Genomic DNA, 18,433 nt, shown 5'->3' with positions numbered 1-18,433 from the left:
GGAAAAAAGAAGAGAGAGAGAATAAGAGAGGTATGATTCTGGAACAACTAGAAATAAGAAAGATCGAACAGCATTAAGACAAACCAAAAGACTACAAAATAGTAGAGGAAGATGAAGGTCTGAGATGATCTTCAGAAAGATAACAAAATGACACCAGGAATAACTGCATAAAATGCACCAGAAATCTCAAGGGGCTGTAAAAACATCTAACATGCCAGACAGGATGTAGAAACACACAAGTCTAACCATTTGGGACCATGCTGCATGTACCTTGAGCATAGTTTAGACAAACAAGAGAAGTAAATCAGCCTACCGGAGAAGATGGAAATTCTTTCCTTCAAGGTAAATAAAATACAAAAAAAAAAAAAACAAAAAACAAACAGAGAGAGAGAGAGGGAGAGAGAGAAAGAAAGGGAAGAGGAAAAGGGAGAATGGGAAGAAGAGAGGAAGAAGAGAGGAACGAAAAGAGGAAGAAAGACGAACATCCTCATTGCATTTATACTGACTCCTGGCACCTGGATATTCGACAGTATAAAATTCTGCTCCGAAGTCACTGCCAAAAATAAAGGTACAGTTCAACATCCTGAAGCATGCCTTTCTCTACCAATTTTAGGAATTATCCTTGACCTGACCCTTGGAATCGTTTCCCCTCATCCTTCCCCTGTCTCAGATTGACCCAAGTCTTCAGTGCCTGTATCTCCAGCTCATCTTCAGAAGTACCCATCGATGGTATGCTCTTTACTTAGTACTTTAAATACTGTCACTCTGTTTATGTTTGAAAACTAGTCATTCATCTTTCAACAAAGATTTTTTGAACACCTACCATGGGACAAGGACAGGAGCTAGGAGTACAATGATGAACACAGAAGCCATCTTCAAGGACTTTATGGTCTTGAAACAACATAGTAACAATTAAGAGGGGGCACGAATGCTCTAATTTCTAAAATATCTATCTTAGATACGTAATTAAATTTTAAAGTAGGGCAAAGAGTGAAGGGCAAGGATTATTTTGTTCTTTCTTGATCCCCTTAGAGTACCAAGCTACAGAGCTTTTCTAGAGTAAGTGTTCAATAAACACTTGATTGTTTTGTTGTTAAATGGCCACTGCGTCATAAATGCCTTTGTGCTATGTGTAGCAGCTGAGTCTTTCACCCACTGTTTCCAATTAAACATTTGCTGAATGGCTATTATGTGCCAGGCATTGTGCAAGGCCCAGGTGGTCCTGGCCGTCAAGGAGAACGTAGTCTGGATGAGACAGGCATGTTTACACATAATTATGACAACACTTAAAATACACCAGAGTACTATGGGAGCAAAGAAGCATGACCAATTTCATTTGGGGGAGAAACTATAATTTTATATTATAATAAGATCTTTAAAGTATAAAAGTTTTGCAGGCAGAGAAAAGTGGGAAAGGCTATTCTAGGTCATAAGAACATCGTGTACTAAAGTACAGAGGCATGAAAAAGCAGATGGGTTTGGAGATTAGCAAAGTATTAAGTATGGATAGAATTGAGGTTGGGTGGGAGCTGAGTGATGAGAGATGAGGCCGCAGCTGAATTGAGAAGAGCTTTGTATGCCAAAGTAATGAACTGAGATATTATTCTATGGAGATCAAAGAACAAATGGAACAATCTGAGAATGGAAGAATTGTGATTGGGTGTTTTTATTTATTTGGGAGTGACCATCCCATGACAATGTGAAGATCCGTATATGCAAGGACAGCTTGGAGAAAGCTTGTAGAAAGGCTGGTTAGGAGGGGCGCCTCGGTGGCTCAGTGGGTTAAGTGTCCGACTCTTGATTTCAGCTCAGGCAAAGATCTCAGGGCCTTGAGATCAAGTCCCACTTTGGGTTCCACGCTGGGCAGGCAGCCTGCTTAGGATTCTCTCTCCCCCTCTTCCTCTGCCCCTCCCCCTTTCTCCCTCTCTTTAAAAAAAAAAAAGTCTGGTTAGGAAACAGATCCAGGCCCAAAATGATAAAGGCCCCAGGGTGGCTGGAGGGTGGATTGGAGATGTGCCTGCAACAGGGTTGATATGCCGAGTCAGTGGATGGGAAATAGAGGGAGGGAGGTAAACCAAGACCGTGCTGTGTCACGGCAGGAGCCCAAGGGGAGCAACGACTTCATAAAATGGGAGGAAAAGGCAAATTCTGAGTAGAAAGGCCACTACTGTAGATTTAAATCCTGTCTGGTGTACTCATTGCTCTGCAGTTTGGGTAAGGTAATGCGCCTTCCTGAGTCACAGCCGCGTCATCCTCAAAATGGAGAAATACTGTCTACTTCATGGGGTTGTCATGAGGTTAAACAGGAATAAAACATATGAAAACATCTAGCTTACTGCCTGCACAGAGACATTGCTTGATAAATATTTGTCGAATGAAGAAAACGGACAGAAATAGAATAAATAGCAGAGGCTAGTGTTTAAAAAGTAGGCTTTGTTGTGTGACCTTGAACATGTTACCTAACCTCCTTGACATTCGGTTTCCTCACCTGTGAAATAGGGAAAATATATCCTCTCTCACTGGCTTGTTGAGAAGACTGAATTGGAAACCCTCTGCAGAGCCTGAGCTAGTAGTCATTGGCACATAATTAGTGCTAAATAAATGTGCATTGAATAAAAATACAAATTAGCTCAACTGTGGTCAGTACATCTTGTTTAAGGAGGTAGAAAATGACCTCAGTTTACTAAATATTACATACATGCTCAGACATGTACTCACAGAAGAGGACATTGAGTCTGTTTCACATTAGAATTCAAAACTTTAAGATAGCATTGTTTGAAAAGTTAACTTGCTTAAGAAAAGTTTATTTTTCAAAGTCAAAAAAGGCACACCTCTCTATTTGTGTTATGTAAAAATTAGAAACTACCTTCATATCTTCTCATTAAAAACAAAACAAAAAACAGCTAAATCTTTGTGCAGAATGTACATGACCTGCCTAACTTTTGCTCCATAGATGTGATACTGAGAAAACCATTATTTTTAGATAACCCAGGTACGACCAGCATTACTTCATTTTTTATTTGTTTGAATGCCTTTGGTGATTTGTTTGGATTCTGTTCCTGCTTGGATAAATGCATTTCACTTTGTATATTGTGGCTGTGATGATAATGCTAAGAGATCCCAGTACACCTTCACTTCCTTTTAATAGACGAATTCACCTCTCCAAACTTCGACCTCCTTCCTCCACCCCATTTTTCAGAAACATGGCCTCCCAGCTATGGACTACATTTCCCAGCATCTCTAGAAGCTAGATAAGCTCATGTGCTAAACTTCCAGGCAATGGAAAAGAGTGAAATCGATATCTTTCATTTCTGGGTCATCTCCTTAAACACTTGCCCTGTACTCTCCTGTGTCCCTTCTTCTGTGGGCCATAGCACAGATGTGGTAGAGACCCAGGTTCGGTAACACTGAAGAACATGACATCAGCGAATGGTAATGCAGCAGAAAGGAAGGAACTTGCGTCCTTTAATGACCTAGAGGAGTCAATCTACTTCACCACCTGGACCAGCGGAACTGTAATGTGAGAAATACATTTCTATCTATGTAAGCCACTACATTTGGAGTTTTTTATAATATCGTTACTATTATAGCATCTCAATCTCTACCCCAAGCAGGGTTTTACCTTACTTTTCAAGAAAAAAAAATTATTTCAATTGTGAAAATTGCCTCTAGGACTTTATGGGACAAATAGATTTTTAAAGACAAAGGTCTGATGTGTCAGGCTGAACTCTGAATATTCATTACCACACCAAGGTTATTACCAAGGGCTTTCCATTGCTCCTTATTTGATAACAGTATTTTGAGTTCTAATGGAGAATGCTTAATTGTCAGCTTGCTTGGTTGTGATTATGATTATGTTGTTGTTTGCAATGAAGTAATATTTTTCCATTTGTTTTACCATCTTCTGCCGGTGAGTAGTGTTTGAATAAACTAAAGACCTTTCAATTAGACTTAACCTCAAATTAGATGAAAAACTGGGGGTCTCAGAATGTCTAAAAAAATGATTCACTAAGTTTTAACCTTGAAATAGTGTCATTTTGTATACCATAACCACCGATTTCTGTTAAGGCCATTTTTTTTTTTTTTCCACTAACGGGCAGTCAGTATTGGAAATAGAATTCTATTATATTGTTTTGCCACTATTGTGGCAAATGAGGTAAAATATGATTGAAGGTTCTAGTTTTGCATACCTTCAGCGTAGGGTATTTGCACCAGTATTTTTATTACTAGTGTCATGAATAGCCATGTGATGCTTAGTTGTAAAAAATAAAGTCAATAAAAAAGATAGGTAAGAAAAGAATTAGACCATCAGGGGATGGTGGAACGTAGCCGAATATCGACAGAACATATCACAATCATCATACATGGCCACCTACACAACCTAACCCAATCACACATAGGATTGTCTTGGATCAACTGATTTGGAAAACAATTGCGCTACTGACATTTCAGTCACTTTCAATAATTCTCAACTTCAAAAAAGCCAAATCAGTTTCTTCCCCTCACCTTCCAAGTAACCAGTGACAGCTGCTGTAGTGGAAAGAACTCTTGGCTAGGAATCAGGAAACTTTATTGCTAGGCTTGACTTTCCCACTTAGGAAGTGTGAATTTGGGCAGGTCATTTAACCTTTGTGCAGGGTGATTACGCAGTTCAGAATAGGATCACCTATAAGAAGTATTTTGGAAAATAAAAAGCTTTATACAAATATGCACTAGTATGTGTGTGTGTATATATATTTGTGTGTGCATGTAAGAAAAACTAACATCATCAATAGCAGAAAACCACCTATAAATGTATTTGTTCATATGCATATATGAACACATACATACAGATATATACATGTGTATGCATAAAGATACACACACATACACACATATTTACTAAATTAAAAACTTTTACTATTTAGGATTTATGTCCTGGCTGCTTCTAAAATGAGTTAAGGCAATTAAAAATTAACACACAATGCCAAGGTGCAATGAAGAGCTTTAAAAAAAGACAAAGTCCGTGTAGATGATATTTAAGAAGTATTTTTTAGTGGAGCCCCTTTGCTCTTCATTGATGGTTGACAGCAAAGCAGATAAGGGGAGTTTTGTTGTAATAACAACAGGTTACCAATAATTTATTGAATACCTGTGAATTCCCCCACCCCGAATGAAAGTTAGAATCTTAGCAATGACCTACATCAAAAAGTTTCACCCATATCCTATTCCTCTGTCTCCCCTCTCTGGGTGATAAAGTTAATAGGCCACGTTTGCCAGAGTTTTCAGGAAGTAACATCTGGGAAGTGTCAAGTTCCCATAGTGAATACAAGGCACACATTAGGCTTTTACCCTGAAGTCAGTAGGACTGTTACTGTAACAGTCTTTTGAACTTTTATCTTCGTGGTCATCTAAGATTAAGGAACAAAATGACAATCCTGAGAATAATCTTCCCCTTACCTAGTCCCACACCACCACCTGATAATTGTTGAGGACCCAATAATCTCCTCTTCTAAAATAATTTTAAGTGAGCTAAATTCCTTTTTACATAAATATAAATAAATTAGGAATGAATTGCATTGTGAGGCCGAGGGTAACACAAACACCTTTGATTCGTGAGCTCAGACAATGCCATTATATTTTGAAACCATCCATCAATACCCTTCGATTTTTATTTTAAAGCAACCAAGAGTAAAGCATTGAATTTTATGGTCTCAGTCCTCAGTGTGAGCAACAAATATATTATACTGTATTTTTATGGGACAGATTAGCATTGGTGGTCATCTACCTCAAACTGAAACTCACAGATGAATCACTAGATTAATTAGGACTAGCCAAAAAAATGGGATTTGATGTTTTTCCCCACCTCCCCCACTCTCAGCCTTTAAAAAAATGATCATGTGTAAAATGGGTTTGAAATCTCTGCACAGGAGGCAAGGAAAGAGAGAGCAAGAGCTGACCATTGCCTCCATTCTGTACTTTCTTCTACCGCTATGCTTAGTTTGCCTCATCACGTAACCAAAGCAATCACCCCAGGAGCATCTCCAGGCATTAAAAAATACTCACAACTTTCAGAAGTTGGAATTTCTTCTCCAGACTAATATTTCTATTTTCTGATACTCACAAAACAAAACAAAACAGTCCTAAGGAAGAATTCTGCAGCAATATATTCAAAGCTTGCCACCTTAGAACCATAATGTGCCTTTCTTCTAAAGGAGACCTCCAAAAGCAGTGACTCATTTAGTATCACGGTGTATTTGCCAAAGAGGCCGCAGAGAGCACCAGCCCTGTTTTACAAATGGAGGCCTGAGTGTCATCCCAGCCTCTCTCCATGCAGAGAGAACGAGAGGAAGCAGTGACAGCCACATATTCTACTCATTTCTTGAATGTGCATTTCTGAGCTCACATGTCAATGACAGACTCCTTAAGCAGGTGCAGAATAAACAAGCAGAATACATTGGGAATGCTGGTCCTTGTGATTAGAATTTAATCCGTCTCACGAAGCAACTGCAAAGGGACAAAACGTATGCAAGTAAACATAGTCTAATTGATTTGGAACTCACCTGACCCCTCTTGTCCTCTTGGAGTTGTAAATACCTGCCCAGATTGGCAGAAATCAGCTAGAACAAAGCAGGAGAGAGAGAGAGAGAGAAGACCCAAACCCTAAGTCTTTATATGCACCCCCCTCTCTGTTCAAACATCCTCTTCACTCTGATTGGCTTCTGGTTCTTTCACTGCTCCTTGCCTTTGAAATGTTCTCCACTCAGCAGTATGCAGGGTTAATGTCTCCAACTTCCCCCAAAGCATCTACGCACGTCCTGGGCACGTATGTGTATTTCCAGTGACCCAAAGTGACAGTCAGTGGGAGGTAGCTTCTTGTAACTTCTTTTCCTGGAGACTTGTCTCTCCCTTGCATGGCTTGTCTTGGCTCTTCTAAAAGGCTAAGGGAGGTTATCTACTCTCTTCACCCACAGGTTACAAACCATAATGTGGCTCTGTTTTAGAAGGATGGCCTGCATGACTAGCGTATCACTGCCAGAAAGAAAACTCAGGTTCTATATTTGAACCCCTACCTTGTCTTCCAAATCAAGCACCTCCAAAAATTATGAGCTCGTTAGTGCCTATTTGACATCTTCCTACCCAGGTTAACATTTCCTTTCTTAATCTGATTTTTCCACTTTTGTCTTCTTTATAAAGTTTACTTTATAAAGTTACTTCTGACACAGGTGAAGCTATGGGTTGTTTTCTGAAAAAAAAGAAAAAAGAAAAAAGAAAAAAGAAAAAAAATTCTTTTAATTCCTAGCTTCCCGTACCATCTTACAGAATGAACATATTTGATTTTCAAGGAATAATAACTGGAATAATTTTGTTTGTCATTTCATCTTCATTTCTTGATTGCACAAACGAATGTTCAGGTCAAATTCTGCCATAATAAGACCAGGGAGTTTCCAAGTTACTTTCTTGGGGTGAAATATTATTATACCCATTCTTCAAAAGAGAAGCTTAAGAATCATTCAGCTCAGGGCACCTGGGTGGCTCAGTTGGTTAAGTGTCTGACTCTTGATTTTAGCCCAAGTCATGATTTCAGGCTTGTGAGATCGAGCAACATGTTGGGCTCCACACTGCGCATGGAGCCTGCTTAAGATTTTCTCTCTCCGTTCCCCGACCCCCCTGCCTTAAAAAAAAATCATTCAGCTATGCATAGACTTTGCTATTACGATATTTGCTGAAACGGCAAATATCCAATATACCATTTTTTAAATTTCAGCATGACCAGTTTTGATAACCAGAATGTCATAGCATGATTATCTCCATGTAACTTGAATTTTACAGACCTGGTCTACACAGAGACTGGAAAAACATCTTTTCAAAATCATGTTCAATTGAATTTAACTGATTTCTGTCAAATAGATAAATGTCAGCTTTCCCTACAGTCTTTTATTCCAGTGAAATTCAATTAGTAATGAGATTTAACATTTTTAACAATAAGCTTAATCTAAGTGTAATCTTTTGAAGTCTTGAAACAGACTAATGTACCCCTTCTTCCCAATATTCTCTGGGATGGAGATGTACTGAATGTCCTCTCAGAATTCTCAAATGTTGAGTTATTTTTGATTCAGAACATTTCCACTGGTTGCCCTTGAGTAGACATGCCATATTATCACATTACCTTTGGAATCTCTTTAAACTGTGACCCACATTCTTAGGAAGGCAACTAGATATGAACACCTTCCTTTCCATCGACTTTTTTTTTAATGACATCTCCCTTGAGTAACTGGTCACCTTGCAAGGTCTCAATTCATTGAGCTGAGTACACGTGATACATATTCCTATGAACTGTAGGGACTTTTTGTTTTTCTTAACTTGGAAGCATGAAGAAATTGAATATTGCCCCATATATCTGAATTGTAACGTTCACAACATTGTCCTAGAGAATTTCATTCCTATTTCTCATCCTTTCTTCACACCCTGCACACCAATTACACATTTGTGTGTGCACTCACATATTCACAGTTAAAAACTTAAGTTTTAGGTTAAGTCTCAACTATGTAATTCATAATTCAGGCCTTTAGATAAAAGAAAATTTTCATTATGCTCTTAACATTTATTATTGCTCTCTGTGGATATCGATCAGGTTACGCTATCTTTCGCAACAGTCTTTTTCACGTGGTCTGTTTGAAAAAAATCTTGTGAAGTCATCGTCTCCTTGTCTTCACCTCCTCTGTCCAGGTGCCCAAACCAATCTTCAGAAGTGTGTTTAGCTAACACAGACTTCTGTCTACTCCCCAGATGTCTTGATTTTAATAAAGAATGAATCTTAATGAATTTCTAAATGACATGTTTCCAGATACCCTTAAAGGGGGTAGGGGAAATCTGGGGTGGAAACGTTCATTGCCAGTGCTTTGACAGGAAGATAGCAAAAAGAAAGTGGCAAAATGCATAGCTTGCAATTTTAATGAACAAAGTTCTATGAACTAATCATTGTATTTCCATACGCTATTTCTAATATTTACCCTGCAGAGTGGGTGTTATTCTTATTAATCTCACGTTTACAAATAAGGAAGCTGAAGCTCCCAGTTGTTTTGTGATTGGCCCAGGGTTAGATAGCAGTGAAGTGGCCCAGCCAGTATTCAAACCAGTTCTATGGATGCCCGTTCCCACCTACCTGCACTTGCACATTTTACTAGACTTTAGGGAAGGGTAAGAGAGAGCTCAAAATCTCCATGTATCAGCTCCAAGTAATTTGGAATTTGTACATGAAAGGATGTTCAGACCAGAAGGCACATGGAGAATCTAAAAATGCCCCTCCTTCCATCTCTTTAAACCTAAGGAAGGTATAAGAGTAAAACAGAAAACATGGACCTAGAAGTCAGAAAGCACTAGGTCAAATTCTGTTTCTGCCGGTTATGATACTGACTCTTACCTTGGGAACAGTTAGCTGTTTGGAGCCAGGTTCTTCCACATAACAATGAATATAACAAGATCGACTCCATTGGTCTACTATGAGGATGCGATGAAAATAACTTCGATGATCTAAGTCTCAACGTGGGTGCCCCACTCCTAGTAGGACCTCAATAAGTGGTCCTTCCCAAGAACCATTCTCCCATCCTCCCCTGAAAGGAAGAGATGGTCCTCTTTTCATCCATTGTCATAGTTTATTTATAACCTTCAAATAGTTGCAAAGGAAGATGTTTTTCAAGTCTATGACAACATATTCTTAAATGATCAGTGGACAGCAGCTACACCACCATGGCTAAGAGTATAAATTCTAAATCCTAACTGCTTGTTAAAATCTGGCTCTACTCTTAAAAAGTTGTATATCTAAGCATATTTGCTCAATACTTCTGGGCCTCAGTTTCTGTAATTGTAAGATAGGAATAATAGTAATAGCACTTACCTGGTGAGATTTCATAAGATTTAAATTCATTAATGCAAATAAAGTGATTAGTACAGTGACTGGCACTTAATAAGTGCTTTATAAATGCTATTATTATTAACCAAGCACACAATAGAGCTAAAATAGTAATTCTCAGCCAGGGGTGATTTGGCCCCCCAGGGGATATTAGCAATGTCTGGAGACATTTTTGGTTGATACAACTCAGTGAGGGGATGACATTTAGAGGGTAGAGGCCAGGGATGCTATTAAACATTCTAAAATACGTAAGATAGCACCTACAACAAAGAACTATCTAGTCCAAATGTCAATAGTGCCAAAGTTCAGAAATACTGAGCTGAGAAAAACCATCCCTGGTCAACAGAGATCCTGAGATACTTTCTCAGGGGGCATAAGAAATAACTAACCAAATATTGCTGGAAAATCAAATAGGTGTATAGAAACTATACCCTATTCAATGTCAAGTAAGCTAATATTGGAAAAAATCAAATGGTTATTGGATATATGGGACTATAACACTTCAGTATGTCTTAGAGTTATGTTAAAATATTCTTTTAAAAGAGTAATATTTACTTCTTATAAGCGTCATTATTCTAAAATTCATGGACTAAGAATTTGGAGAGTGGATAAGCAAGGATGGGCAAGGGCTTTAGAGCCTGCAGGTCCCATAAAAATTAATGCTTGCAAATTTATTGGGATTCCTTCCTCCATGCGACCCAGCAAGAGAAGATGGTCTGTGTATCATGGACACTGGGTAGGAAAGAAAGTGAGCATGAATTTTCACGCTCCTTTATATCTTCACCCTCCTCAACCTTTCTTACTTTGTGGGCAGTGGGATTATTTAAAGAACGCTAGAGAGGAAGTGCTCAAAGTATCGCTTTCCTCGCAGTCTCAGGTGAATTTAGCAGGATCATGAGCTAGGAGGACTCCTTATCAATCCTGTGGCTTTCTCTAGATGTCCTCTAGCTTGGGTTGAAGAGGACATGTTGGCAACTCTAAGCAGAACTAACTAAGCCCAGTGGATGGCCTTTTCTTAAGAATAGCCTTCAAACTGAGGAGGAAAGTAGGAAGCTCTCCATTAGGAGCACACTAGTTCCTGACTTTTGTTATTTGGGACCTGATGGTTGGTACTCAGGGAACTAGAAAGGTACAATGAGGTCTCTTCTCCAGTTCTTGGCAGGGAGATACTGCTCAAACACAAAACACTGTTCCAGTGAACAGAAGATACATGAAGAGGTAGGACTCCTTTCTAATGCTTGCAGGTAAGATCCACCAGTGAGGCTCATATGAGTTTAGGATGGACTCAGTATTGTCTGCCATATAAAAGAAGGACTCTGTATCATTCTGATTGTAATGGGCTGAATAATAGTGCATTAATATATCAGGTCCTAATCCCCAGAACCTGTAAATGTTACTTTATTCACAAAAAAGCTTTTTGCAGATGTGACTAAATTAAGACTCTTGAGATGGGGAGATTATCTTGCATTATCTGGCTGAGCCTTAAAGGTAATCAGGAGTATCCTTGTGAGAGGGAGGCAGAGGAAGATCCAACACACAGGGAAGAGGAGGCCATGTGACCAGGGAGGCAGAGACTGGAAGGACACAGCCACTGGAAGATGGAAGGGGCAAGGAATGGACTCTCCCCTAGAACCTCTGAAGTAAGTGCAGCTCTGCGCATACCTCAATTTCTGTCCAGTGAAAATGATTTTGGACTGTTGGCCTCCAGAACTGTGAGAAAATACATTTCTACTGTTTTAAGCCACCAAGTTGTGGTGATTTGTGTCAGCAGCCACAGGACACTAATACGGTGGTCATCACTGTGGCTTCTCTTCTCACAGGCGTCCATTAGCCAAACCTAAGTGGGAAAAAGGAAGTGGAGGACGAGGAAGAAGAGTGAAAAAGAAAAACAGAAAGCAAGCAGGAGATAGAAGATTGAACAGGATCAGGAAGAGAAGAAAGAGGAATGAGAAAAAAGTGAAAGAGAGATAATTCGCTGAATGGTATAGGTCATGTGTGAATCGTATTGGAGAGAAGTACATATAGTCCCTAAATTCCACTCTTATCTACATGGTGGACATTAAGGCTCTGCCTTAGGCTTGAGTCACAAGAAGAATTTTGTCTTTAAAACATCTTCATGATTCATCTAATGGTTATATGTAGCTCACTAAAGTTTTTCTCATCAAGGTTACCAATGACCTCCCTTCAGGCAAAAGGCAGTAACCTCTTAGTCATCAAGCTCTTTCACCTGACTTGCCAACACTAAACATCCGTCAAGATTCTGCTCATAACCCACTTCTTCCATAAAATTTCCCTTGATCTTTGTTTCTATTTTCTGATTTCCTATTACACTCTCAGGAAATGTGGCTTTTATTTCTGCCCCTCTAAAAAGAGGCCAGGGAGGCTGCTAAGCACCCTAAAATGCACAACACGACTCCCTCCAACAAAGAGTTATGATATTTTTATACCCCCTCCAGCACTTTGCACAGGGCGGGTGTGAACAGAGTCCTGCGGTGACTGACTACCTATAACTCTGTTCCATAGTACAGATGGTCTCATCTCCTTCATCTTCTACCGATTTATCATATTGTACAATGATGATTGATATTGAGAATTACGTCCCTGAGGCATGCTAGGCCTAAATCACAAAAAATAAACTGACAAAATTCATTCATTGTCTTGCTGGTTAAAAAAAATCTACTCGTACATTTCAGAAAGATTTCCAACTGGAAGAGTGGAGGCCAGAAAGCATTACTCACTCAACTTCATTTAACTCCAAAATTCAATTAACAGCTACTCCTATCCCAAAGACTCACAGCATCCGAAGGTTTTCTTATTACCAGGAGAGTTACAGGTTTGTCCTAAAATAGACCAGAGGGTACCAGCTTTCTGGTATGTATTTCCCAATATATGGCAACTCTTAGTATAAAAGTAAGCTTATTTTAAAATTGATTACACGTCCTGGATTAAAATTTCCCAAAGGAGAGTCTGCATTGGGGGGACCGTTTATATGTGTCATACTGCTCATTCGCATCCAGCGTAACTGAAATCTAAGTCCGGTTCAACGAATCATCCCACAGTAAGTGACCAGATAACTGCCCACGTGCAAACCATTATGTCCACACATGGCTGAAGAACCCGGTCAAGGACATAACAACTTTCTGAGCATCCCTCATGATTTCACATTTTAATGTTTATTATTTTTTGTTTTTTAAGCATAAAAAGACTTAAGGCACGTTGTGGCATTCCCATCACGTAAAAGCGGTTTAAAAAAAACACGTCACAAATTAAGAATCACAAACACACAGAGAATGGAAATAAATTAAATAAAACAAGCGAACTAATTAACACACTTCCCAAAACAGAAAACCAAGACTTAAAATATTGTATACCTTAGTGAAATAACAGCTGCTCTTATTAAAGACCATATATTCCATTAGTATAGTATTTTGTAATTTATTGCCTTTCCCACCTTGGAAAAATTATGTTACAGTTATATGGCCCCATATTAACATTTTTTTGGCCTTTTATAAGTAACAGTTTTGAAACTGGACGTTCGGCTATCCATTAAGACAGTCGCTTGAGAAAAGCTTTCATTTTTTTTTTTTCCGGCTGTTTAGAATGGTTCGAAAGAATAATTCAGGGAAATCATAAAAGGATTAATTCAAAATGATGAAATGATGAGATTATGAAATGTAAATGCACCCCTCTGCACACACCCACTCTGTTATCTATATATATCTAAAGCACGATGCACTCACATTGCCCATATATACCACAGATTTCTATTTTGAAGACATTAATTAGGCCAGAATAATGACTAAGGTCTAAAGTCCCACACACCATGAAAATCCAGGTTTAATATAGAGAAAAGGGTCCTTGACGAGGCTGATATTACCAGGCTTCTTTTCTCCACTTTCCAAAGAGAATCCTACGGGTTGTAGCCTGTTGTCCTGTTTGTTAAAGATAAAATGCCTAGTATTCTACTAGCACTTTCTGAAACTCTTAAACTTCACTGTCTTCCTGAGACAACCCTGCCCTGAAGGGAAAAACAGTTTTCTTCACCCAGCGCCTTTTTCCTTGTATTAATATTAATATCCCATGAGAATATTAGCTCTGGAGGAAAGAATTTGGTGGCAAAATTCCATATTTACTCATGAAATCCACCCCCAACTTCCACTCCCACATTTTAACAGGACAGTCAAAGGAAAACCTTCCATTCCTACTGCCCTCTCTTCATGCTTCCCCTCAGCTTTTTTTTATATAGATTTTTATTTATTTGATACGTATAGAGAGAGAGAGCAAGTGAGCATAAGCAGGGGGAGTGGCAGAGGGAGAAGCAGGCTTCCCGCTGAGCAGGGAGCCTGATCTGGGGCCCTCGGTCCCAGGACCTGTGATCATGACGTGAGCCGAAGGCAGATGCTTAACCGACTGAGCCACCCAGGCGCCCTGCCCCTACCTCAGCTGCTTCAGCCCTGCCCTGCCTTGTGCTTTGCAGAAAGTGTGTAGCAAAGCCTTGGGCATCAAATCTCAGTAAGACTTAAGCAATGTAGTGGGGTCGACAGCAGCTGCCTATCCTTCCTCTCCTAGAAATGCTGTTTAAAAGACTTGCTGATGGGAACTCCTTGGTGCTACCAAATCTTTAAAATGATTTTTTAAATGGCTATTTGCATACGTGGCTGAGTGACAAAGCGCATGAATTCCGGGGCCACTCTCTGCATTCAAATGTGGGCTCCATACTCCATCTTGAGTAAGTTACTCTATCTCTCTGTGCCTCAATTTCCTCATTTGAAATATAGTCTCAAATGAAAAATGGTAATATCAACCTCATAAGGTTGTTGTATTAAGTAAAATATGGAAAGTACTTCAGAATAGTGTTGGCATTTGGCACACAGTATGTGTTAGGGATAAAGCATCTACATCTCTTTCTCAGACGTCCATGAAGATTTAAAGACATGATTGTAGCAATATAGTATTTTGACCTCTGGCCAACGGTTGACCTTTGAACAACATGGGGGCTCGGGGCCCTGACCTTTCACTCAGTCGAAAATCTGCGTGTAACTATTGACTCCCCCAAAACTTAACTTCCAATAGCCTACTGTTGACCACAAGCCTGATAATATAAACAGCCAATTAACACATATTTTGTATGTTTTATAATTCATATACTGTATTCTTACACTAAGGTAAGCTGGAGGAAAGAAAATGTTAAGAAAACTATAAGGAAGAGAAATTACATTTACAGTACTGTACTGTATTTATTTAAAAAATCCAAGGTAAGTGGATCTGTGTTCAAAGTCATGTTGCTCAAGGGTCAACTGTGTGATGTATGTATATACATATGTATACTATATATACATAATATATAAATATACATCAAATATATATTTACAAACTTATGTATATAATATATATATTATAGCTATAAATGAACTGGCACTCAGGAAATAGTTGGTGAATTAATACCATCTAACAGAATAAGTGTATTATTGTATGTATGTGTATTAAGTGTATGTATTGTAAGAGTGTAATTAGCTTTGTCACTGTTCTATATTTGGGGTGATCCGTTGCTGTTAATCAACGGAGATAAGCATCGCAGAGTTCAGGGTAGACTTGTATGGATGAAGGGGCTCAGGCCTAGATGCAAAGAAAGAAACATGCACAGAGAACCACCACGTGCCATGTTCTGAGCTTGACAATTTTCATGCGCCATTACTTGTAAGTCTCTTAACAGCTCTTTTAAAGTAAATGCAGTAAGTTGTATCGTGCAGTTGAGGTCAATGAGCTCAGAACTGCTCAGTAAATTACCCCAAATCACACAGCTAGTAAGTTAGTGGTGGAGGTAGGATTCTAATCCTATACCACTTTTAAGAAAAAAAGCATAACCTGGGAAAAGGACAAAGATGGGTTATACAAGGGAAGTGATTTTACAAAAGGGTCATTACGAATACATCGTTGACAAACAAGGTTTATAATTCTAAGACGGTTTGGTATATCTTAGACTCAGACTTGAAGTAGATATTCAGACTACATACTATCCACTTTTAATCCCGTGACGAAGGCCATTGTACATTTCAATCGTAGACTCAAACATGGTCAGAGATGGAAAGCCACTTAGAAGACCATTTAATCCAACTTCCTCAGTTAACAGCTAAGAGACTTTGGAGGTGAAATGATAGGCTCAATGTCATGCAGGCAATCAGCAGCATCAGTGGCCAGGATTCTCCTGGACCCAGCACTCCTCCCCTTACTGCATGCAGAATAGCCAACTGGGACACCATAGTTTTAAATCCATCCATTTAAATGCATGTAAATTCTAGTTCATTTTAAATATTCCAATTCCTACTTTAGCATCTAAACCTAAAAAGAATATGAAGGTGATTCTTAAAATTCTCTGGGAAGATACAATAAATAATAATATTCTCTAGTGGAAAACAGAGTTTTATCCCTAGGAGCTTCTATTTTTAAAACCTGACTAAATTCTGGTACTGCTGTATGTTGTCAAATGAGAAAAAAATTTAAATACTGTCTGGGGGTAGGGGAACAGCCTTTTAAAAAGAAGGTCTTGTTTATCTTCATGCAGAGAGGAATTAAAAGGATTTTTAACATTTTTTTTTGTTAGATTGCATTCATTCAACAAATATTTAGAGTACCAAATAACAGTAATAGCAGGAATCCTACTTTCCTTGCATATTTCATAGCACTCTTTACAGAGCTGGGTTTTTGATAGTCATTGATGGGTGGTGCTTATTCCTATGTTCAGTCTATTAGATGGCTTCAGGACAATAGTCAGTGGTTATGTCAGCTACTACTGATGTCCTTCTGTGAAGGCAGAAGGAGATAACTCTTGACTATTCCACTGTTTGTGTTGTTCAGAACTTTGCAGGATGATATGCACTTTCTTAGTTATGTCATTATCAGTAATGTGAAGTCCAAAGGCTTACAATTTCTTTCAATGTGCATGCACCAGAAATTTATTAATAGCACTATTTCTTATCAGGCTGCCAAGCATGAGGCAGTATGATGTTACATATACTAAAAAAAAAAACAAAAAACAAAAAACAAACCAACCAAATACTGTACCATCTAGCTATATCAGTACAAACCTACATCATAGAGCCTAGGAAGCTTTTTTTTTTTTTTAAGATTTTATTTATTTGAGAGAGTGTGAGGGAGACAGTAGGAGAGTGGGGTGAGGGACAGAGAGAGAAGGAGACACCCCACTGAGCGGGGAGCCCGATGTGGGACTTGATCCCGGGACTCGCGAATCATGACCTGAGCTAAAGGCAGATGCTAAACTGACTGAGCCACCCAGGCACCCCTGTCTAGGAAGCTTTGTTATTGTGTGTTATAAAAGACAGTTATAATGTGAAAAGCACATTATCCATTGCTTCAGAAATATTGCATTATTTTTATAAAAGATTTTATTTATTTGAGAGGGAGGGGGAGAGCACCAGCAGGGGGAGGGGCTGAGGGAGATGGAGAAGCAGACTCCCCACTGAGCAGAGATTCCCAACTCGGGGCTTGATCCCAGGACCCAGAGATCAAGACCTGAGCTGAAGGCAGATGCTTAACCAACTGAGCCACCAGGGACACCAGAAATACTGCATTATTATAAACATAACAGAACAGCCAAAGATGCTAGATCTTGGGAATCTCAAACTTTTCTACCTAAACTTCAAAATGTGCCAAATATCATTTTGGTAGAAAGGGTTGCACTGGCAATGTGGAAAGGAAGGAAGTACTAAAGTAAAGGTAAAGACAAAGAAGGATGGAAGTACACAATTCTAAGTGATTTTTATAGCAGATGCTTAGCCCAAGTCAGCAAATAAATTGCCAACTGACAAGAAACTGGCATACGAACTAAGCAAGTTTTTCAGGCCAAACATCCAGAAATAAAGGAATGCCAATGGGACTGAATAGGCAGGGAAACCACAATAAGCCACAAGTCAGCTGGATATTGTAGGACTTATAAGGCCCAGCAAAGATTTACTTGCCATATTGTATAGGGGGTGAAGCCCCACTTCCCGAAGACGATATTGAAAAGTCAACAGTGATGGAGCAACTGATGTTCCTGCATCACGTGGGTCTATTTCCGTAAAATTCTATGTTGTAAAATCAATTTGGGATTTAAGGGACCAACATCACAATCTAAGGGATTTTGTTCCATATAAACCATCTGGTGGAAAAGTCCTGGTGAACTATGCGGTGATGACAGGAATCTCTATAAAAATCCATGAATATGATGGCCAACGCATACTCAGTCCTCAACAGCACACTTATACAAACACTAGGGAGATGGTGCACGCACCGATAACGCAGATACTTTATTGATACCCATTATGGGAAATCAGCACATTTCATGCTCCGTAAATTAGTCACTAATATTGGTGACATACAGATGTTATCTGATCAGTGTGGTTTTCCTGCCATTCAAAGCACTGAAGGCATAGTTGAAACCCTTAGGCAGAAATTCCAAGAACAACACTGTGATTTGAATTTTCATGAATACAATCAGGGAACTGGTCTGTTAAGTGCTGAAAGACACTGCAAATCTGGCTA

The 18,433-nt window shown here is 39.0% G+C and overlaps 1 long non-coding RNA gene across 1 annotated transcript in view; it reads left to right on the top strand.

The window, feature by feature from the left end:
- Positions 1–3,326: 3,326 nt before the first annotated feature.
- LOC123002151 (uncharacterized) overlaps positions 3,327–18,433 on the top strand; it is a 32,043-nt gene continuing 16,936 nt past the window's right edge. The window contains exon 1 of the long non-coding RNA XR_006411729.3: positions 3,327–3,520. This is a non-coding gene — a long non-coding RNA (uncharacterized LOC123002151). The remainder of the gene's footprint in view (positions 3,521–18,433) is intronic.

Source organism: Ursus arctos, unplaced genomic scaffold (assembly GCF_023065955.2).
Source record: "Ursus arctos isolate Adak ecotype North America unplaced genomic scaffold, UrsArc2.0 scaffold_25, whole genome shotgun sequence".
NCBI lineage: Eukaryota > Metazoa > Chordata > Mammalia > Carnivora > Ursidae > Ursus > Ursus arctos.
The sequence above is the reverse complement of the archived record's forward strand: the minus strand, read 5'-3'. Positions and strand labels throughout refer to the sequence as shown.